The sequence below is a fragment of the Schistocerca nitens genome, chromosome 4 (genome assembly GCF_023898315.1).
Source record: "Schistocerca nitens isolate TAMUIC-IGC-003100 chromosome 4, iqSchNite1.1, whole genome shotgun sequence".
Lineage (NCBI taxonomy): Eukaryota > Metazoa > Arthropoda > Insecta > Orthoptera > Acrididae > Schistocerca > Schistocerca nitens.
The window spans coordinates 605,295,634-605,319,809 of record NC_064617.1 but is presented as its reverse complement, the minus strand read 5'-3'; positions in this window follow the sequence as shown (position 1 = coordinate 605,319,809).

The following is a 24,176-nucleotide window of genomic DNA, read 5'->3' as shown; positions in this document are numbered from 1 at the left end:
ACCGCTACGGTCGGAGGTTGGAATCCTGCCTCTGGCATGGATGTGTGTGATGTCCTCAGGTTAGTTAGGTTTAAGTAGTTCTATGTTCTAGAGGACTGATTACTTCAGAAGTTAAGTCCCTTAGTGCTCAGAGCCATTTGAACCATTTTTGAACTACTTTTAATCTTCTGCTGTCTTTGAAAATAAGTCTCCAGGTATTTTCTCGATAACTTATCGGTTATTTTTTCTTTTACGTTTGTCACTTTACTTCGTTGCGTACGATGTTGTGTACTGTTTCATACTCTAGTTTAGCTCTTTCGTATTAGGCGGTCTTTATGAAAGAACAGAGTGCCGAACAATATGAGCCGTTGCCCAAATCTCTTCCCAGTCACCGTTCAGTCGATGTACTTCTGTTGAAATACGTACGGCAAGATCCATGTCCTTTAAGAAACGGATCATGCCTCTCATGTGTAGCACGCACTTCCTTTGAAGTCTTTCTCGCACAATGTGAAAGAACTGAGACGCATCGTCCTGTTGTTCCTGCATCCCAATCCTCCAGCAATTCTCGCATTAAACACAGTGATTTCTTACATTCACATGAATACTATGCAAATCACATTGAAGTGCCTGGCAGAGGGTTCATCGAACTACCTTCACAATCCTCTATTATTCCACTCTCGTTTAGCGCGCGGAAAAAACGAACACCTCTATCTTTCTGTGCGAACTTTGATTTTCCTCATTTTATTATGATGATCGTTTCTCCCTATGTAGGCTGGCGTCAACAAAATATTTTCGCATTCGTAGGAGAAAGTTGGTGATTGAAATTTCGTGAGAAGGTTCCGCCCAACGAAAAACGGCTTTGTTTGAATGATGTCCACACCAAATAATGTATCGTTTCAGTGATACTCTGCCCCGATTTCATGATAATACAAAACGTACTCCCCTTCTTTGAACTTTCTGGATGCACTCAGTCAATCCTATATGGTAAGGATCCCACACTGCGCAGCAGGATTCTAAAAGAGGACGCACAACCGTAGTGTAGGCAGTCTCTTTCGTAGATATGTCACAATTTCTAAGTGTCCTGCCAATAAAACGCAGTCTTTGGATAGCTGTTCGTAATTGGTTAGTTGTTCGTAATTGTAATTCCTAGGTCTTTAGTTGAATTTACGGCCTTTAGATCTGACAGATTTTTCGTGTAACCGAAGTTTAACGGATGCCTTTTAGCACTTATGTGAATGACCTCACACTTTTCGTTTTTAGGGTCAACTGCCAATTTTCGCACTATACATGTATCTTTTCTAATATGTTTTGCAATTTGTTTTGATCTTCTGATGACTCAACTAATCGATAAACGACAGCGTCATCTGCAAACAACCGAAGACTGCTTCTCAGATTGTCTCCCAAATCGTTTATATAGATAAGGAAGAGCAAAAGGCCTATAACACTACCTTGCGGAACGCCAGAAATCACTTCTGTTTTACTCTATGACTTAACGTCAATTACTAGGAACTGTGACATCTCTGAGAGGAAATCACACATCCAGTCACCTAACTGAGACGATATTCCATAAGCAAGCAATTTCACTACAAGCCGCTGTGTGGTACAGTGTCAAAAGCCTTCCGGAAATCCAGAAATACGGAATCAATCCCTTGTCAATAGCACCCGACACTTGGTGCGATTAAAGAGTATTTGTTCTTTGCTCTAATATTTCTGACACTTTTTCTGCGTAACATCTATTTAACTACTACCTTGCTCCCATATTTCTTGTTACTAGGTCTAAGGGGTTATTCGTAATATTATCAAAAGAGCTTCCGTAAAGTTGGTCCTGTATGCAACTGTACGTCTTATTAATACGATTTTTTGCGCTGTGGGTACAGCCCGCGCCCTTCCTTACTGAAGGTGAGGTACTGACGTAACAGTGCCAGTATTTTTAAAGCAGCGCCGACGGCGCTTCGCTCTCTTCGACCCACTGCGTCCGCCTTGCTGCCGTATTTGCACAAGTAGGCTGATCGGCGCGGCTGCAGACTGCAGCGGCAGGTAGCAGCGGCCGGTACTTTCTCCGCCACACTCGCCACTAGGCCGCTGGTCTGGAGCCGGACTGTTGATTGCTCCACAGCACGCGTCGGCTCCTAAGAACCTCCCGCACAAAAGGCTTACGGTTTTCTCCGGCGCTGGCGGATTCTCCGGATCGCCTCCTTTCTAATCGAGGTCTATTACAATAACAAAGCGTCGGAGGGATAGCTGGACCGCGCAGCTGGAGAAATCGCGCAGTGAGCGTATCGTCGTTCCTCGGCTCGGCCTTCAGGTGTTTAGGGTCAGTTATCAAGGCCTGATTTCGTGTGGCGTCGTGGCGACTGGCGATTGGCGCGAAGTGGAGCTGATCACGATGCCGTTGCAACGTGGAGAAGCAGAGCGGGTGAACAAGTACGACGTTCTGCCTGCAGGAACCATTCAGATCCAACGCAGAAGCCACCGGTATAATACGTAACAAAGCTACGTTCAAAGGGATGACCTAAAAGTTTCTATTTAAGATCATTGCTGCAGAGTAAATGCCACTTAGCGCGACTCCGAGGCTGTGATACAAACGACGCCATGTAGGCAAGGGATTAGGGTGGCATTCGGGTCTTTTAGACGTACGTGCGGTAAACGCGGAAACGTGAGCTATGACGACGTTATGTGACCAAATAGGACCAACGGGCTGTTATGTTCTTCTTGGCAGCCGAAGAACTAATACCGGTAGAGTGATAACACACGTCCCCAACCATAAATGTCGTAACTGCTCGAGCGTTTGGGATCTCTGATGGCCAGATTGAGGGAGGACATAGAAGCAATTCAGAGGCGGGCTGCTAGATTTGTTGCTGGTAGGTTGGATCATCACGCGAGTGTTACGTAAATGCTTCGGGAACTCGGGTGGGAGTCTCTGGAGGAAAGGGGGCGTTCTTTCCGTGAATCGCTACTCAGGAAATTTAAAGAACCAGCATTTGTGGCTTTCGCGGAAAGACAACAAAGATAAGAGAGATTAGGGCTCGTACAGAGGCATATAGGCAGTTATATTTCCCTCATTCTGTTTGGGAGTGGAACAGGGAGAGAAGATGCTAGTTGTGGTACGACGTCCCCTCCGCCACGCACCGTACAGTGGATTACGGAGTATGTATGTAGATGTAGATGTAGATGTAAACATAAAAGTTACGCCAACTCAAGTGGGAGACACACCTGCCATGTAGTCCTGATCCTTCATGCTACTATCGGGTCTTTAGATGCTTAAAAAAGTCCTTGACGGGTCGAAGATTCCTGTCGGACGAGGATATTCAACTAACAGCAGAACACGGTGTTTTATCAAATGACTGTCTTCAGCCTGGTGGGACGATAGCCCGAATGCTCCGACGAGTTTGCTGTTTGCCATGCCGATTCTGGACTGTGCGGCCTTCGAACGGAAACTTTTGATCGCCCCTCACACATCCAAACCTACATATACAGGTTATTTGTTTTAACTTGAGGCAACTAAGGCTATCGAAAACAACGCTTCGTAAACAAAAAAAACGTTTCTACGGGAAAGTTAATATTAGAAAACGGGACATCTATCTGTGCTAAATATGGTCACCTCCTAACCACTCCTGCATAGGCTGGGTCAGATTTGTATTTTCAAATTCTAAACCCAATTTTATTGCTTATTCGGATTCTACGCCAAAAGAAAATATATTGCTTACACGAATCATTGTTTTCTATTCGTGGTAGACGGCGCTGCAACCCCAGATATCGAGACTGACTTTTGTGCTATTAAGAGGCGACGTATTTGATTCTACATATTTTTATTTACGACGTAAATGTAAAGGTCAACCGCCTTGCCGCGCTGGTAACACCGGTTACCTTCAGAACGCAAGAAGTTAAGTGCTGTCGGGCTGCGCTAGCGCTTGGATGGGTGACCATCCGGTCTGCCGAGCGCTGTTGGCAAGGAGGCAGCACTCAGCCCTTGTGAGGCAAACTGAGGAGCTGCTTGATTGAGAAGTAGCGGCTCCGGTCTCGGAAACTGACATACGGCCGGGAGAGCTGCGTGCTGACCACACGCCCCTCCATATCCGCATCCAGTGACGCTTGTAGGCAGAGGGTGACACGGCGGCCTGTCGGTACCGTTGGGCCTTCATGGCCTGTTCGGGCAGAGCTTTTATTTAGTTGACAGTTGATATTTATGTTCGAAATTTACTTTATTGTTGCAAATTTGATTTTACATCATGGTTAGCTGTTTCATTGTCTGGTTGAAAACTACATTTAGCGTGATCCAGGAACAACGACATTGGTGTAATAGTGTTCTGTTCCCATACTGATGCTTGATGTCGGTGAGTCCCTTTGCCTCTCGCAGTTGTACTCCATTTCGGTGAATATCCATGGCACGTGCGCCTATCAGTTTCACGTTATGGTTGTGATTTATATACTGCCGGTAGCCGCGTAGCGATCAGCGTGAGAGTTACGGCAGTTGGATGGAGACACACACACATAGTTCATCCCCCTGTTTTGGGATTTGAGGGCATCTACCGAACTACGTTGCCGGCCGCAGTGGCCGTGCGGTTCTGGGCGCTACAGTCTGGAGCCGAGCGACCGTTACGGTCGCAGGTTCGAATCCTGCCTCGGGCATGGATGTGTGTGATGTCCTTAGGTTAGTTAGGTTTAATTAGTTCTAAGTTCTAGGCGACTGATGACCTCAGAAGTTGTCGCATAATGCTCAGAGCCATTTGAACCATTTTGAACCGAACTACGTTACGAGTAGCTTATTTGGCAGAAATGTCAATGTCTAGTAATATTATTTGTACTGTACAAACACATTTGCAACATTCACGTAACGTCTGAACCTCAGTATTAACCATTATAACACAAAGGCTTACATTTTCAACCTTAAATGAAATGTAGAATAAAATGCGTCGGTTCTCAGTGGCAAAACCAGGCACTCTTCATGTTTGTCGATTACAGCGCCATCTAGCACGAATTACAAACAATGGTGTGAATGAACTGTACGCACTGTTTTGGCGGAGAGTCCAAATATGTAATAAAAATGGGGGGGGGCTTTTGAAACTGCAAAATTCACCCCGACCACTTGGAAGAGGTGGTTAGTGGTGGCCTCTTGTAGCACAGACACAATAAGTCCCCTGTATCAATATTAACTTTTCACCTAAAACATTCTTTTGTTCGATACGTCGTTTTCAAGATTTCAGTTGCCTCAAGTTAAAACAAACACACTGTATATGCACCGCAAACCGTATTATGAGTTATGACGGAGAGTACTTTTTATACCACTGTGAATTACCCCATTTCCTGTACCACTCACGAATGGTTCACTAGAAGTACTATTGTTGGTCAGCCACTGTGTGAAGTCGGAACTCTCTAGTTTTACTATCGTGCCTTTTCATGAGATCTGTGTGGGAGGAAGCAGTACAGAATAGGGACGTATTTTGTCGGTATTTCAACAATATATCACATTCTGAAGCACAACGTTTCTCTTGTAGCGTCTGTCAATGGAGTTGGCTGAGCACCTTTGTGACACTTTAGCGGTTGCTGAAACAACCTGTAACGGAACGCCCTGGTATTCTTTGGATCTTGTCTATTCCCTTTATCGATCCTTTCTGGAACGTATCCCAGACACACGATTAATACTAATGGATTAGCTCGACGAGGGTTTTGCAGGCTACCTCCTATGTGGGTAGGCAATGGCTAACTACCTCCGCTAGGACCTTGCCGTGCGGGTCTCCCGCCTCGTACCCTACGCTCCTCGGAGCTTGGGACCTCATCTTCATTACCCTTTGTAGTTGGACTGCGCTTACTGGGGATTCTTCCAGTCAAGCTGAGTTTGGCGTCTGCGTTCCCAGCGATTAATTTCGTGAGGTCGTTGCGCTTTACAACGCTCCGTACGCGAGCTCCTAGATGGTTAATATATGTGATTACTTCATGTGATTATTTTACGAAAGTGTAATCGTACATTGGCGGCTCTTTCTGTGAATTTATGTACAAAATGTTAGATTTATTTGTTGGCTCCGTGCCGACGAAATGCCGTAAAACAGTTTAGGCATCATACATTTATTTGGTAGAACACTTGCCCGCCAAAGGCAAAGGTCCCGAGTTCGAGTCTCGGACCGGCATTGCCTTTTTAATCTGCCAGGAAAGTTTCATATCAGCGAACACTCAGCTGCAGAGTGAAAATCTCATTCTGACATTTTAGTAACAGTCACGTAACATCGTAACAGTCATAACCAGTACAGACAATATATTAAATCTACAGAGTCTACACGATCTCCACAGACAACATTTCACTGTTTGATTAGGGATTTTTATGGCTAGTTACAAATTAATTGCAATTAGTTTGATTTTCCCTCCCCTCCCCCCTCCATATTTAGCTGCTTTTATCGGTATTGGATTGAAAATATTTGCACGACAATGCAAATGTCAATAGTATGCCATCTGTATCTTGTATGTAAACACACTTGTTCCATTAATTCGCGGTAACTGCTGTTGACAAGAGCGATGTTTGCTTACTCTTCGCTCTCAAGCTTGCGTCCAGCACCGCTGGATTGTGCCTCTGGTCTGTTTCTCCGGCAGTGCTGAACGTGCGTTACACTGTGGATGCGGGTTACAAATAAAGAGTTGGGTTCACTGTCTGCCGAGTTGTTCACACAGCGATAGCAGTCACACCCCAGTGCAGTGTTCCGTCTGAGCCTTGTTGCATTACTCCGTATTTCTGTTACACGTTTTGCTGATGGCACATTACAGACTCTTTCTCTACTGTGAAAGTATTTTCACAGAAGCGAAGGAAATGGCGGTACGAAAATGAATTTATAAAAATTAATTTTTACTCTGTAACGAGCCCATATACCAAAATAAATAGCAAATATTGGTAAACAGGCTCGAAATTTTCTCGTAGACAATGGAGTTTGGGCTTCTTAACGATGACTTGCATATATCGAAAGATTATTATCAGATCAACCGAAACTTACAAATCAATTGTTCACGAGTTATCTGGTCGAATTCTGAAACTGAGTCAGTTTTGAGACACCCCTTTAGTATTAACGTGAGTTCGACCTATTTTTAATTTTCTTTCCCTTCCTCCTTGAAGAGAGGTGAGAACCTGACTGGGATTACTTACTCAAATATGAGAGGAGAAAGTCCGTATTATTTTCTGAGCATTCTGATGAACGGTCTTCAGTGGTTCCTCGACGAGACTTGATTCAAATGTCTGATTTCTCTCCTTGTCGTTGCGCTGTAGCGCTCATTCAGTGAAAGATATGTTCTGTCATTGGAAATAACATACGTGCTCCTTATTTTATAAAGTATATTACAGCTTGATGTAAATTAAAACGAAAGGAAATTTTTCGTCCGGGACCATTTCTGATGGCGATAAAAATATTTCAAATCTCAAACAACATCGGAAATCACTATAATTCCCAGGATATCATACACAAACTAGACTATTTGGAACATGAAACCACCTAATTGTAAGGCAGAGAAAGCCGATGGCTCAAAGCTGTAGTTTTGACGTGGAAACAAACAAATTAAATTTCTGTAAGATTCCTGAACTTTCGGTCACTGCTGATGGTGGCTGCACCGCGTGCCTAAGGACTCACTTCAGTAGTCAGGCACGCTGGCTGAGAGCTGTGTCGTAAGCCGCAGTGTGCCCGAGCAGTTGCTGCAACAGGGCACAGCGGTCGTCTTCAAGGAAAAACCGAAGTTGAGGCAGCGTCATCGTCACATGCAGAGCCGCCCGGCGTCTTCCACTGAGAGTTGTCACATCAAGTAAGGTTTCTGTAGGTTCTATTGTCGTGTGTTGCCTCCACTGGGTGGTGGTCAGTGCAGTGTAACGAAAACTGGTTCGACATGATAAGGAAAAGGGGGGGGGGGGGGGGCGGGGGGTAAAGAGCGAGCTATTGTGAACAATTTTGCAACAGAATTATTCTCGTAACGAACGAAAGCAAACCAGCGCCAATGACAAAACTTGAGGAATACATGCCTACGTAACAAGCAGAGATTAAAGGGGTGGAAAAAGTATGAGGATACGGAACATACAATTCAGTAAGTAAAACCGGATAATTTATTATAGTCATTATAAAATGGCTCTGAGCACTATGGGACTCAACTGCTGAGGTCATAAGTCCCCTAGAACTTAGAACTACTTAAACCTAACTAACCTAAGGACAACACACACATCCATGCCCGAGGCAGGATTCGAACCTGCGACCGTAGCGGTCGCGTGGTTCCAGACTGTAGCGCCAGAACCGCTCGGCCACCAGCGGCCGGCTATAGTCATTATATCATTGCGGTAAAATAGGTGCTCACTAGTAGTGTAGTAGGAATGAGAGAGGAAAGACGAGTTCTGCTGTGGTAGATTTCTACTAGTACTAGCGAGTACACTTTCCAAAAGTCCTGGCGGATGCTGTATACTTGGAAAGGACCCCGAGACCGGAAGATTCTAGCTGCAATACATGTATCACTGAGATTCCGAAACTAAATATTGAATTGTAAGGCACCTCCAAGAGCAAGATATAGACTCCCATCACAATTTAGTAATGACGAAGCGCAGGCTTCAGTTTAAGAGACACGTCCGAAAGAAATAATTTGCAAAAAAAAAAAGTAGGATAGTGAGGTACAGAGGAATGGTAAGATGCATCTGAAGCTCTCTGAGGCTATATATGCTGCGGTAATATTTGCCACAGTAGGTAGTTCAATTAGAATTCATGGAAATTTCTAAAGAGGGCAGTCAGAGAAGTAGAACAGACAAATGAAGATACAAGACACGTAATGGGAAAGAAACATTGAGTACTATTTACTTAAATTCATTGTCGAAAGAAGGAAGTATAAGAAAGTAGGATTACTGCAAGATAAGTCACTTACGAATGAAAAAAATGGGAAGTACATTATCTGTAGCAACTTGCCAAGCATGGCTAGAAGGGCATTTTACGAGTTTTTAAATTTTTGTGAGATGTTATGGTAAACAGTTATGAATATCTGATTCAACAGTTCATGTTTAGTGGAGCACATTTTTCCAAATTATTCTGTGAACAGACTGAATAAGCGTTCTCATATGTCAGAAGGTTCACCCAAGCGCATTATGGCTTTTTGTTTACGTGTAGATATCTGCGAGTTTTATACGAGAAAATACAGAACTAATAAGGCGCTGTTTATGACGCACTTGAAGTTAGCTGGCCGTTGTGGCCGAGCGGTTCTAGGCCCTTCAGTGCAGAACCGCGCTGCTGCTACGGTCGCAGGTTCGAATCCTTCCTCGGGCATGGATGTGTGTGATGTCCTTAGGTTAGTTATGTTTAAGTAGTTCTAAGTCTAGGAGACTGATGACCTCCGATGTTAAGTCCCATAGTGCTCAGAGCCATTTGAACCATTTGAACTTGAAGTTAGCAAATATGATCAGCATGAAGAACTTTGATGCAGTACCTGAGCATGTGAGTCAGTGTGGCGATAGATTAAGGGATAGGTTGTCTTCGGTTCGTCAGAAGAAACTACGGAAATTACGTTATAGAAGTAGAGAACCCCATTCTCCTAGTACTCCTCAAAGTGCGTTTAAATGTGTCCCCCGGGTTTGCAACCTAACTGAGATTAGGCTCATTGCCAGTGAAACACTGCTACTTGAGAAAGGCTTATCACACAACGCTACTACGCCGTTATCCCGACACCAAATTGATTATTTCTTCTTAGCCGCCGTGGATGGCGTTGTTGTTTCAACTGCCCAGAGAAACGAAACGACACTTAAAACTGATGAAGTAACACGGGGACACGTTCAGCATCAAGGGATCGGTCTACATGGGTATTAAATGTCGGAAAACGCTGCTCTTAGCACCATTAATGGAAAAGCTATATGATCACAGCGACCATAATGAGGGCACATAAGAGTAAAACGAGTATTGTTATCAAGGACGATGAGTACGTAGCCAAAGCTCAGGATTTCTTCGAAGGAAACAAATTTCTCGCTGGAGATTTGATATTACAGCAAAGTTTTTGGCCCAATTGAAGAAACACATAAAATCCATCTTTGTCCACCGCTTTTCAAAAGACATCTCTAATACCTATGAATCCACAAGCACCCAGGTTATGAGCGGTTATCAACTTAAATAACACAGTTCTTCCGGCGTGACCAATCGTCAACTCTAGAAATGGTGTTGGCTACCAGGCAGAAAAGTTATTAGCCAACTATATTAACAAGCATTTATACCCATATAGTTTTTCGTTATGCAACCGTGCACGTCTAATTTCCATTCTAAACAACTTGAAAACTTTTAGACATTAAAAATAAGCATACCAACGTACCCACGGACCAAGTACATAATATTATTGCTGAAAATCTGCGTATTTATACATGTCGTCCAATGTTGAAGTTAACAATTATTCTTAATTATAAATACTTCAAATTTGGTGACTGTTTTTTCATTCGAAAACGGGGACTAGCAATGGATTCTCGTTAGTGTTGCAGCCTGGCTAACATATTTCTGCCTTAAGTTTGTACACGAATTTGTGCAAAAACACCCATCTTTTGGTGTAGATAAACTTGGTTGATTTCGTTGCGTTAATGACGTTCTCTTACTGTATAAAGGTCGCAATGAGTTTTGCGGTTCCCTCGTGGATCAATTCACAGCAGCCTGGTATTCAGTTTATAATAGAACACACTGTTACTGGGACAGTCCCTTACCTTTACCACTTAATCACATTAGTAAAGAGCACTTTCATTTTTTATATTTACCGGAAACCGTCAACCGATGACACCGTGCGCATCGTTCTACTAATGATCTCTTGAAACACAAAACGGCTATGATTCATTCGCTTTTTTACCGCCTCCATCGAGTCCTCATAACCCCCCCCCCCTCCCCCGACCAGCTTTAGATCGGAAGTACCAGGTTACACAAAGTATTTCACTAGCGATATAAATTTTGTTCACTTTATTAATAAGGAAGTATTGAATAAGACATGTTCTGCCAATAACCACTCCACATTTTCTATCTCTTTATGGCATGGTAGGCAGGACAACAAGAACAACCACTGGCCCCTTTTCAAAAAGAATGGTTAAACATTTAAAAAAGAATAACACAAATCCAGTGTTTTTCATTCCGCAGAATGTAGGTTCCAAGTATAGACACAGGGAACAGTCAGCAACCTACATAAGAACACAGGGGCTTATTCAATTTCCTGTAATGACTGTTCTCATAAGCATATTGGGAAAACGGGTAGAGGTTTCGATAGCCGCTTTAAAGAACTACTCAACGAGAGCAGTTAAAAATCCGTGATAATCAACATTATATTTTATACAGCTTGGAGATACTGCATAAAAAGAGAAATAACATTGTTTTAAACGTCCTTCAGGAGAGATATATAATAAAATCCACAAGACTTTCCACAAACAAACGAAGTTAAGGCACGGATCTCTATTAGCCAATTTTAACTATGTAGATATTTGAAGTTAGGCGTCTCAACATGTAATCAGTTCGATCGCTTATTACAGCTTTTTATCTTAACATTCATGTTTACCCCCACTGTTGATCCACTTGGAGTTCATCTGCTCTGTTGATGCCTACACTGTTTTAACGATTCAGAAATAAGTAGTTCATCTTAACAACATTATCATATTTGACATTATGCAGGTTCACTTTTATGTAACACAGTTAGCTGAGTGTAATACACTGAAGAACGAAAAAAAAAAAAACTGGCACATCTGCCTAATAGATTGTAGGGCCCCCGCGAGGATGCAAAATTGCTACGTCATGACGTGGCATGGATTCGACAAATATACACTAGTGGCCATTAAATTGCTACGCCGAGAAGAAATGCAGATATTAAACAGGTATTCATTGGTCAAATATATTATACTAGAACTAATATATGATTACATATTCAAGCAATTTGGGTGCATAGATCCTGAAAAATCCGTACCCAGAACAACCACCTCTGGTCGTAATAACGGCCTTGATATGCCTGGGCATTGAGTCAAATAGAGCTTGGATGGCGTGTAGAGGTACAGCTACCCATGCAGCTTCATCACGATACCACAATTCATCAAGAGTAGTGACTGGCGTATTGTGACGAGCCAGTTGCTCGGCCACCATTGACCAGACGTTTCCAGTTGGTGAGAAATCTGTAGAATGTGCTGGTCAGGGCAGCAGTCGAACATTTTCTGTATCCAGAAAGGCCCGTACAGGACCTGCAACATGCGGTCATGCATTATCCTGCTGAAATGCAGGCTTTCGCAGGGATCGGATGAAGGGTAGAGCCACGGGTCGTAACACATCTGAAATGTAACATCCACTGTTCAAAGTACCGTCAGTGCGAACAAGAGGTGACCGAGACGTGTAACAAATGGCACCCCATACCATCACGCCGGGTGATATGCCAGTATGGCGATGACGAATACACGCTTCCAATGTACATTCCCCGCGGTGTCGCCAAACACGGGTGTGACCATCATGATGCTGTAAACAGAACCTGAAATCATCCGAAAAAGTGACGTTTTGTCATTGGTGCACCCAGTTTCGTCGTTGAGTACACCATGGCAGGCGCTCCTGTCTGTGATGCAGCGTCAAGGGTAACCGCAGCCACGGTCTCCGAGCTGATAGTCCATGCTGCTACAAACGTCGTCGAACTGTTCGTGCAGATGGTTGTTGTCCTGCAAAGGTCCCCATCTGTTGACTCAGAGATCGAGACGTGGCTGCCCGATCCGTTACAGCCATGCGGATAAGATGCCTGTCATCTCGACTGCTAGTGATACGAGGCCGTTGGGACCCGGCACGGCGTTCGGTATTGCCCTCCTGAACCCACCGATTCCATATTCTGCTAACAATCATTGAATCTCGACCATACGGTAAACCGCAATCGCGATAGGCTACAATCCAACCTTTAGAAAAGTCGGAAACGTGATGGTACGCATTTCTCCTCCTTACAAGAGGCATCACAACAACGTTTCACCAGGCAACGCCGGTAAACTGCTGTTTGTGTATGAGAAATCGGTTGGAAACTTTCCTCATGTCAGCACGTTGTAGGTGTCGCCACAGGCGCCAACCTTGTGTGAATGCTCTGAGAAGTTAATCATTTGCATATCACAGCATCCAGTCGGTTAAAGTGCGCGTCTGTAGCGCGTCATCTCCGTGGTGTACCAATTTTAATGGCCATTAGTGTAGCAAGTAGTGATGGGGGAATCTGAAATCATGAATCCAGCAGGGCTGTCCATAAACCCGTAAGAGTACTTGGTGGTGGGGTTCTCTTCTGAACAAAACGTTACAAGGCACCCCAGACATGCTGAATAATGTTCATGTCTGGGGATTTCGATGGCCAGCGGAAGTGTTTAAACTTCGAATAGTGTTCCTGGACCCACTCTATACTAATTCTGGACGCGTGGGGTGTTGCTTTATAATGCTGCAATTGCCCAAGTCCGTCAGAATGCAGAATGGACATGAATGGATGCAGGTGATTAGACAGGATGATTACGAACGTGTCACCTGTAAGAGTCGTGTCTAGACGTATCAGCGGTCCGATATCACTCCAACTGCACAGTCCCCACACCATTACAGGCCTCCACCAGCTTGAATAATACTCTGCTGACATGCAAGGTACTTGGATTCATGAGGTTGTCTCCATACCTGTAAACGTACACCCACTCGATACAATCTGAAACGAGAGTCGTCCGACCAGGCAACGTGTTTCCAGTCATAAAAAGTTCAATGTCGGTGTTGACAGGCGCAGGCGAGACGTAAAGCTTTGTGTTGAGCAGTCATCAATGGTACACGAGTGGATCTGCGGCTCCGAATGCGCCTATCGATGATGTTCCTGCGCTGGCGTACGCTGGTGCTGGCACACCAAGCGGCATAGAGGTTCTGAGAGTATCGTTAGAGGCCAACGACAAGACACGCTGGAAACATGCCGCAACGCCCTCACAGCCATCAATCTTTAGGATCGCCGCCGCGGTCGGGAGGGCCAGTAAGCAGTGAGAGTTCCAGCGGTCACCGAGACGAACCCTCAGACTTAGCCTCTAGCACAAAGACAGGTAGCACATAGCAACCTTATAGTGAACACAGCGGACTTCTAAATGGGGCTCTGAGCACTATGGGACTTAACATCTATGGTCATCAGTCCCATAGAACTTAGAACTACTTAAACCTAACTAACCTAAGGACATCACACAACACCCAGTCATCACGAGGCAGAGAAAATCCCTGACCCCGCCGGGAATCGAACCCGGGAACCCGGGCGTGGGAAGCGAGAACGCTACCGCACGACCACGAGCTGCGGACGCGGACAGATCTTGCACCACAGCACACGGAAACTTTAAGTAGCTCTTTGCTTATGAATAAATAACTCAGTTATTTATTGCGTGCAGCTTGTGTTATAGAACAATGGTACCGGCCACCAACCAACATCCTCTCCTTGCTTCCAATGGTACAGCTCTACAGAGACAGCGAGACGACATAAAAGCGGATAAAGAGAACACAACAGTTTCGTTGAATGGTTCGCATGCCGACACTTGTTGATTGAAATCTGCAGCAATTTTAGAAGGGTTGCACTTCTGTCACGTTGAACGACTCTCTTCAGTCGTCTTTGGTCCCGTTCTTGCAGGATCTTTTTCCGCATTCCTGATATTCACGGTACTCTCGTGAAATGGTCGTACAGGAAAATCCTCACTTCATCGCTACCTCGGAGATGCTGTGTCACACCGCTTGTGCGCCGACTATAACACTACGTTCAAACTCACTTAAATCTTGATAACCTGCTATTGCAGCAGCAGTAACTAATCTACTACCGCTCGAGACTCATGTTGTCTTATACAGGCGTTGCCGACCGGAGCGCCGTATTCTGCTTGTTTACATATCTCTCTATTTGAATAACCATACCTATACCAGTTTCTTTGCCGCTTCAGTGTTGTTTGAGTAGTGACCGTAAGTTCTCTGAGGAAAACTAGAGTCGCGCATATTTTCCGTGTTGCCTGTGTTAGTTCAGTTTCCGTCGCCGCCTCAGTGCACGGACGGCAGCCACAGGACACGCTTCCACAACACACGGGACGCTCGTAGCTTATGTTGTCAGGTGCTACGTTGGCGATAAAGATATATGAGCGCGTCGGCTTTTCCTTACGGTCACTGATGCCATGATGCCACCCTCGCCCCCCTCCCCCCATAAAACAGTTAACAATAATTTTCAATAGATTTCAGTGCATTAAATGTACTAGTTTTCATCATTAAGTACATTAAGTTTAGTTTATTCTTCATTCAGTACGGGCAAGTACTTCCCTGAATAACAAAACGGAGTGGCCGTGCGGTTCTAGGCGCTACAGTCTGCAGCCGAGCGACCGCTACGGTCGGAGGTTCGAATCCTGCCTCGGGCATGGATGTGTGTGATGTCCTTAGGTTAGTTAGGTTTAATTAGTTTTAAGTTCTAGGCGACTGATGACCTCAGAAGTTAGGTCGCATAGTGCTCAGAGCCAATAACAAAACATGGTTCAAATGCCTCTGAGCACTATGGGACTTAAGTTCTAATGTCATCAAACCCCTAAAATTTAGAACTACCTAAACCTAACTAACCTAAGGACATCACACACATCCATGCCCGAGGCAGGATTCTAACCTGCGACCGTAGTGGTCACGCGGTTCCAGACTGTAGCGCCTAGAACCGTCGGCCACCCTGGCCGGCCCCTGAATAACATCTACGAGGGACATTCTGTTGCTTGACGTAGACCGAAAAGAGCATATTTTAATCGGAAAGTGTACATTTCGCGACTTAACATAGGTCAGTTCCGTTGCTGGCAGTTGATCGAAGTCACATGGGGATGGTCCCCATCTACTTTTCACTACTGTTTTTCTCTTATTTAGTTAATTGTCCGTTCTGATTCTTAATTGTATTCTCTCGTTTTTATACTCGTACATGACATTCATCACTGACGACGGTTATTTATCAATTGATGGTTTTTTATCAGTTGAGGAGGGCTGCGATCTTTACCTAGCCACACCAACTGTTACTCTGCGGCATTCTGTAACCTATCACATAATATTTCTAAATAACTTTCTTTTGGTACAAACTCACAAATCCTATTTATTAAATATATATGAGGCCGTTCTTCCGGGGCGTATGTGGTCCACATCAGTTCATTAGCTCGATGCGTAATATTTTCTCCCGTGTTTAGGTCCAGTCATTCAGTATCTTAAAATATCTCAGTCAACTGCAGTTCCTCATTATCGAAGAATTAATTTAAAAAACTATTTAGTTCAGAAATTTGCACGAGAAGATGCAATTTAAAAGTTGTGAAACCGGTTGTGTAGGTTTATAATCGACCTGAAGGAATACAGCCACAGCGGACCACTGGACATTTTTTTCAGGCTTATTTTAATACTTTTAACACCTGTATTTGAAAAAGAACTGTACACTATGAATTGTTAAGCAATCGTATAAATCTAAGAAGATATGTTGGTCTCAATGGACACTGAAATCAACCTTCGCTGAAATTTAAATTCAATGGAATTAAATGCTTATCCGTTTCTGTAACAGCGAGACGCGCTAATATCGTCCGAACTCATACGGGAGTCAATAATTGGCGAATAGTGGATTGATGGATGTTGTATTGCAGCGTGCCATAAGTTGGAAATTTGAGTGGGTTAGGGATCGTGCGCGGATGGTCAAAACGGTTAAGGCAACCGTTCATGAGAAGCGGCAGATATGCGTTCGAGTCCCAGTCCGGCACAAATTTTGAGCTATCGCCATTGCATTTCGACAGTGCCCCTGTGCGGCAAAAACTCGCAAATTCCCAAACATTCCTTCGCTTTGTTTCCCCATGTTTTATTTGACGCAGTTAAACGCACAGGTGTCTAGTTAAAAGTTCGAGAGTAATTCCACTCTTAACAACAGAGAAGAGAGGGAAAGGGCTCCACAGAAGTGCTCCACGAAAGGGAGGACTGTCTTATGATGTCACAGAAAAAGAGTCAATATGGAGACGTAAGTGATACGGTATTAGAATCAGAATTTAACAGAGCTTTGGATGACTTAAGATCTTTTAAGGTGAAAAGCGTACATAACATTCCTTCCGTCTTTATGAAGGATTTGTGTGTCGTGACAGTCAGACGACTGTTGGAGGTGGGGTGCACAGCCCATGAGGCAGCCAATGCCTATAATACCTTTATGTCTGTGGCAGTCAATAGCTCGAAGAAAGTATTCCGAGGTTTTGACTGCCAGTCACAACTGGTGACAGCAATAACAAATCTCTCCTCTATCCTATCATCTTTTTACATTATTCTTAAAAGAACTGAATTTTATTTATATTTCAACCTAACATTATAATTATCATTATTGTTATTATTGTTTTATTATTAGTTTGTAACTCTTAAATCAGAGTGTGTTCTCATTTATAATGGTGTGTCTGGCGTGGCGTAGTGTGGGCAGCGACTCTGTACTGGTGGTGGACGTCGGTGTAGCAGGAGAAGGCAGCTCGTGGATCAAGAAGTCCTTGTTGCTCTTCATTTACAGTGATTGAGTCTCCGATTCTACTGGCGTTGATCCCTTGCAAGTGCGGCAAATACATCGACAAGGTGGCTCCCAGTCTTTTGCCTTGTCAGCAATAGTGTAGACTGTGTGCTGCACCTGCTGTTGCTGCCGTCGGTGCCGCTGTGCCAAGGGATGTCTCCCTCTACCGGCCCACAGCTGGCCAGTGAGGCATTGGCTACTGTCACCGAGAGTATGGCAGACTGCATCTCGCCCTTGTGGCACAATTCGAAGGAATCCTCAATTTTAACCGTGGCAGATTATGAGATGGGTGGGTCTGTGGTTGTAGACCTGTGAACATGGGCGAGTGCTTAGCTACCGAAGCAGCCTGCTGGTCAGGCGGCGACTGAAGGCTCGGTTCCGGCGATTGTGGCGGCACCTGCGTCATTGGTATGACATTGTCTGGATATCATAGTGTAGCCAAGCCGTCCGATAATGACAGACTAGCCCCAGGGGATTTAAATGCAGCTGTATGGGGTTGAAGAAGTCAAGGTACTGTGTCACGTGGAAGTGTCTCGAACAGGAGCCAATACCCTAAGCCCGGGTGCTGCTACCTGGCAGTGGGGGCAACTGTGGTAGCGGATCACTCCTACTGGCTGCTGGCTTGACAGGTCAATGACAGTGGCTGATGGCAACTAAAGTCCTAGATATCTTTGGTATGGCCGTGACCTTGGCCATTACCTTCCTTTCCCCCTAAGAAAATATGGCCCTCTGATTCCTGTTGTGACGTGGCTGCAACATCAGCACTGACACATTTACAATTACATGTACTTTGTGGTCTACTTCCCCACGGTGTAACTTGTTCTTTTTCACTAATTTCACTTCATTTTCTGTTGCGCTTGTCTCTGGCACATAGTTTTTGATTCGTGACTGTCTCTGTCTTTTGTCAGTCTGATTCTCGCTGGTTCCGAAATTACTGGTATGAACCCTTATGTTGAAACTTGAACAGGACGGAATTTGGGAACCTCTTTGCTTCAGCTGGTTGATATAGATTTTCCTGAAGGAGGTGAAATAGTCCAAAAGGAGATGGGAGTAAGCCTGAAATTTAGATTCTGCTGAATAAGGGAGGAGGGCAGTCATAGTTGTTTAAGTCTCTGTTAACGTAATAGCTCAATATTTTTCCTGTTGTGTGGTGAACTCTCTCACAAGAAACCACTTTAGTGAGAGGTCGGGAAAGGCCAATAATGTTTACGGCATTCGAAGCCTTACATATTGTCTTCAATGCAACCACAATATTGGTTGCTAATGTCAACTGGGTGCGGGACTCTAGGTATCCAAAGGTGAGCACAGCGCGACGCTACAGAGCATAGTCGACGAGCAACTCACAACAGTACTACACTGCTAGTGGTGTTGATACAAAACAGGGCATTGGCAACGATAAACATAATAAAAATTTCGTCATATCTGCAACAATAGTTGCTGAACTTGACATTTTGTCAGAAAGGAATACCAGGAATTTTGCAGAGTGAGAAAGAAATGGCAGAGGAAGTATCAGCTTTTCTGCAAGGTGAGTCTCTACTGTGCAGAAAATATAAGAGTACAATGATGATTATTCGTGCTTAACAAGTGAAATTTATACTGAAACAAGTGTCGAGCCATGTAGTTCATCGCCCTTGTCGGACAGGGAGCCACAAATCTCATCTCTAGTGGACAGTAGTAAAGGACAATCGTTGTCCAAGGAGCAGGTGCTAAACATAATTACGTACATGGAAGATTGTCTGCAGCATAGCAAAAAACAGTTCTGAACAGATTTAGAACTAATCCGTAGCAATGTGACAGTGTAATGAATAAGAAAAGCTGTGGGTATTCAAGGGAGGAAAAGGTGCGCTTGTTAGAAAAATTCGTGTTTTTTCGTTTGAAGGACGCTCCACACAATATACAGTATGTGCATCATAGGGACCTACTGTGATACGCACATCAAATTGCACTCGAGGTAAATTACAGTGATTTCAGTGGTTTCTTGTCTTCAAACAGAGGTACAGAATTGGAAGACGTAAGATAACGAATTTAAAAACAAATCGTCAACTTGACGATGCACAGCAAACTTCAGAATCGGCCCGAAAAACTGTTGATGAGATAAACAACCTTATTCCATCGTTCAGAAAGGAATTTGTTTTCAACTCTGCCCAGTCGGGATTTGAAAAGGAAATGCAATGAAAGGAACCCTGGAAATAAGAGCTAGCAAGAGAGTTGTATCAAGATCAGCTAACATCAGTGCTTTAACGTATTCGTGAACTCTTAGGTCGACTGTTAATCTGGATGGTAAATTGACAGTAAAATTATTTATTGTGCTGCGAGAAGTTGGAGGTGCCCTGCCCCCTTAGAGACTTTCTCGTGTGGGTGATCTTGCAAGGGCTCTTAGGTAATATTTACGTCACAGCAAAAAAGAGTAGGAAACTGGGCATAACAGAACTACAACTGTGGTATGAGCATTGTTTTTGGACAATAGCTAATCAAAATAGCTTGCTTTTGCTTCATTTCTGGTCCTCGTACAAAAAATCGTATTTATTGCAAACTATCCCTCCTGAAAAGTGTGTGACAGTGTAGTTGATACAACCTGCAACCACTGGATAAATTCAGCCTCTGGAGGTTTATCGTTTCCGTGTCTATAAAACATATTATCGCACTATCCGCAGCTACGCCTTACAAGATAGCTAGTTTCACGATAAGTTCCACGACAGGCTGTTTTGAATGTGGCCGGCCGGAGTGGCCGTGCGGTTCTAGGCGCTACAGTCTGGAACCGAGCGACCGCTACGGTTGCAGGTTCGAATCCTGCCTCGGGCATGGATGTGTGTGATGTCCTTAGGTTAGTTAGGTTTAAGTAGTTCTAAGTTCTAGGGGACTGATGACCATAGATATTAAGTCCCATAGTGCTCAGAGCCATTTTTACACCTCCCGGATGCTCACTTTCTGTCGCCCTCCTGACGCACAACGTGAGTCATTAGCAACTGATATTTTTCTTGTCATAACTGCTAACACAACAGTTTCAAATAAGCCTTACTAAAGACTGAACTTGCGACATCGCACTCAAGGGGTTCCTTGTCACTTTGCCCTATTGCCTGTGGATGTAATGCGCTAGTTTTTTTTCCCTTTATTGTGATTTCATTCCCCTGCCCTATATGGGCAGCACAATCCGCCGCTCTTCAGCCGAGTGACACGACAACCAAAACAAGAATAAAATGATACATCTATAAGGCGATAAAAAAGGGGAACATAAAACAGAGTAAGGGGAGAAAATTGAGGTAAAAGTACATGATATGGAGACGTTCATGGGGGACAGTTAAAAATGTCACCAGAAAGTTAAAAAACGCAGTTGGCGATTCTTAAAACACAGAGAAGACATTGAATGCGCATGCACAGGTTAAAAGTCGGCCACAGTATTAAAATACTCCGGAACAACACACTTAAAACCCACTTGGAGCACACACAACGAAGAATAAAACTGCCAGGTGGGACCTGCCGAGGGAAAAGTTAGAGAGGATGGAAAAGGAGGGGAGAGCAAGGGGCAGCAGGGGAAGCGGCGGTATGAAGAGAGTAGGGGCGTCGGCGGGTACATTAAGAGGCAGGAGACACGTGGGGAGGGAGATGAAGAGGGAAGACAAGGCAGGAGGGAGTGCAGAGACACTGAAAGGGGGCACAGGAGAGGGAATAGGAGGGGGAAGCCGCTCAGGAGGAGGGAGGGGGAGGAGAGGGAGCCCTGAGGAGGAGGCAGGAAGATGGCGTTAGAGTTGGTAGGAAGGGTAGATGTCAGGGCGAAGCTCATCATCCAGGAGGGGTAGATGGCGGAAGTTGTGTTGGGAAAGGAGATGGAGGGTGTGGAGATGGAGAGAGGGTGGGACACAACGGTAAAGGCATGGCAACTGGTTGGGGGAGGAGAGGAAGGGAAACACCAGGGGGTGAGGGGGATCAAGGCGGCGGACAATATATAGTGTGTGGATGTGTTCAAGGAAAAGGAGAAGGTGGGGGAAGGGGATGAGGGCGTAGAGGATGTGCATGGGGGATGGAAGGCGGATGCGGAAGGCGAGGTGGAGCGCATGGCGTTCGACGATTTGGTGGGTTTTATAGAACCGGGGAGGGGCGGAAATCCAAGCTACGCTAGCATAACATAGGATGGGGCGGATCAAGGATTTGTAGGTGTGAAGGATGGTGGAAGGATGCAGGCCCCATGTCCGGCCGGACAGGAGTTTCAGGAGGAGGAGGCGGTTGTGAGCTTTGTGTTGGATGGTAAGGAGATGGGGAGTCCGGGTGAGGTGGCGGTCGAGTGTGACGCCAAGGTATTTGAGGTTAGGAGTGAGGTGGATAGGACGGCCATAAATGGTGAGGTAGAAATCAAGGAGGCTGAAGGAGCGGGTGGTGCGGCCTATGATGATCGCCTGGGTCTTGGAGGGATTGATACAGAGGAACATGCGCTAGTTCTGAATTTCTTAATGCATAATAATCGACGAAAATGCTGTATTAAATCTGACATTAAATTTAGATAATTTTGTCTTTGTGGTGTCACCGCCAGACACCACACTTGCTAGGTGGTAGCTTAAATCGGCCGCGGTCCATTAGTACATGTCGGACCTGCGTGTCGCCACTGTCAGGATAGCAGACCGAGCGCCACCACAAGGCAGGTCTCGAGAGACGTACTAGCACTCGCCCAGTTGTACGACGACATTGCTAGCGACTACACGTACGAAGCCTTTCTCTCATTTGCCGAGAGACAGTTAGAATAGCCTTCAGCTAAGTCCATGGCTACGACCTAGCAAGGCGACATTTGTAACATTGCATGTATCTAAATAGTCTCACTTGTCTCATCAAGATTGCTGTATACCAAAGGACGATATAAAAGTTAAGTGTTCTAGTAGCTACGTTCTTTTCTTTATCACATTCATTACGAATCCTGTTCCAGACTTAACGCCAGATGGCGTGAGTTGAAGCGTGCCCTTTCGGCTACTTCACTGTGGACTGGCTGCCTTGTCAGTCCACTACATTGGCGACGAGTCTCAAAAGGGACTTTAGCGTTCGTATTGTATTAATTTGCTTGTGTCATGGCTTCACCTCATTCTCCAGGTGTACTGTCCGAATTTTATCGCTTGCAGAATCAGCAGACGCAGGCGTTATTGGATGCCCTTGGACAGCTCGTCCAGGGTCAACGTGCGCTGCAAACCGATGCGGCCGCCGCTGCTTTATCGCTACCACAGCCACACACCGCAGTTCCACCGCCGTTCCGTGCTTTTCGTCCCGACGACGAAAGCTGGACAGAATGGTCCCGACAATTTGGATTTCATCTCATCGCCTACAGAATTCAAGGTAATGAGCGGCAGCCGTTTTTGCTTTCGTGTGTAGGTGTGTCCACCTAGCGTGTGATAGTGAAATTGTTTCCCCAACGCGACGTAGCAAGTCTGTCATACGAAGACATTTTGTCTGCTTTAGATGCCTATTTCAAGGAAACACTAAATGTCGTTGCAAAAAGGTATACGTTCTTTCATACAAAACGTACGGCCGGTCAGACTAATCGGGAGTGGGTTGCAACTTTGCAAGGACTTACAAGGGATTGTGCATTTGAATGTGACTGTGGACTCCCTTATTCAGATACTATGGTGCGTGATGCAGTAGCACAGAACGTTTCTGATGTTCGCATACGGGAACAGATTTTGAAACTAGTTAATCCCTCCCTTCAACAAGTGATAGACATATTGGATAGGCAAGACACACTTTACTTTGCTCAGGAATCATTTGAAACTTCGCCAGCCGTGTGTCACATTAACCGGCCCGCCGGGCCCGCTGCACGGTACGCTAACCTGCCCTCGCGCACGTCCGCGCAGCCACGTGTCCCGCGCAAGCAAGCAAATGCAGTTCTAAAATCATGCCCGCGGTGTGCAACTAGACATTCGCGTGAGAATTGCCAGTCACGCCAAGCTATTTGCTTTTTCTGTAATAAGAAAGGGCATGTTCAAAGTGTTTGCCAGAAAAAGCTCAGATCAGACACTCACAACCATTCCAGGCCCTTTGCTTCGCGCCGGAATCGATCCAAGGACACTAGGGCTCGGGAACCTTCGCCCATGGACATTCATGTCGTTACTGCCACTCCGCCCAGTGTTCCTGTCGCTAACAGTGACTGTGTTCGTCCCACAAAAAGTGTGCGTCGACGTCGACGCAAATCCCGTCACGTCGCACGTGATTCTGTACCAGTGTGTGTTCACGTTGCACAAAACAGTCGCTCTTGTCGTCAGCAGGACAATAAACTTTTTGTAGATTTGGACTTTGCCGGACAAGTGATACCGTTCCAGCTCGATACCGGAGCTGCAGTTTCATTGCTCAATCACGCCACGTACAAACAACTGGGCGCACCTCCGTTGCGTGCCGCAAATGTTCAGCTCACGAGTTATTCCGGACAAGCTATCCCTGTATTAGGGCAGTGCACTCTTCTTGCAACATACAAGGGACAAACAAAACTTGTGTCTTTTTACGTTTTTCGTTCTTCTTCGGCAGTGAACTTGTTTGGTTTAGATTTATTTCAGTTGTTTAACTTGTCTATAGTCAATCAGGTCCTATCAGTGAACCAGACTGTGCCTTCAGCCAGTGTTTCTAGTCTATGTGAAGAATTTGCAGACGTTTTTGCAACGGGCCTTGGTTGCACTACGAACTATGCAGCACATTTGGAACTAAAAGTGAACGCGCAACCGAAATTTTTCAGAGCACGCACTGTTCCCCACGCATTGCGT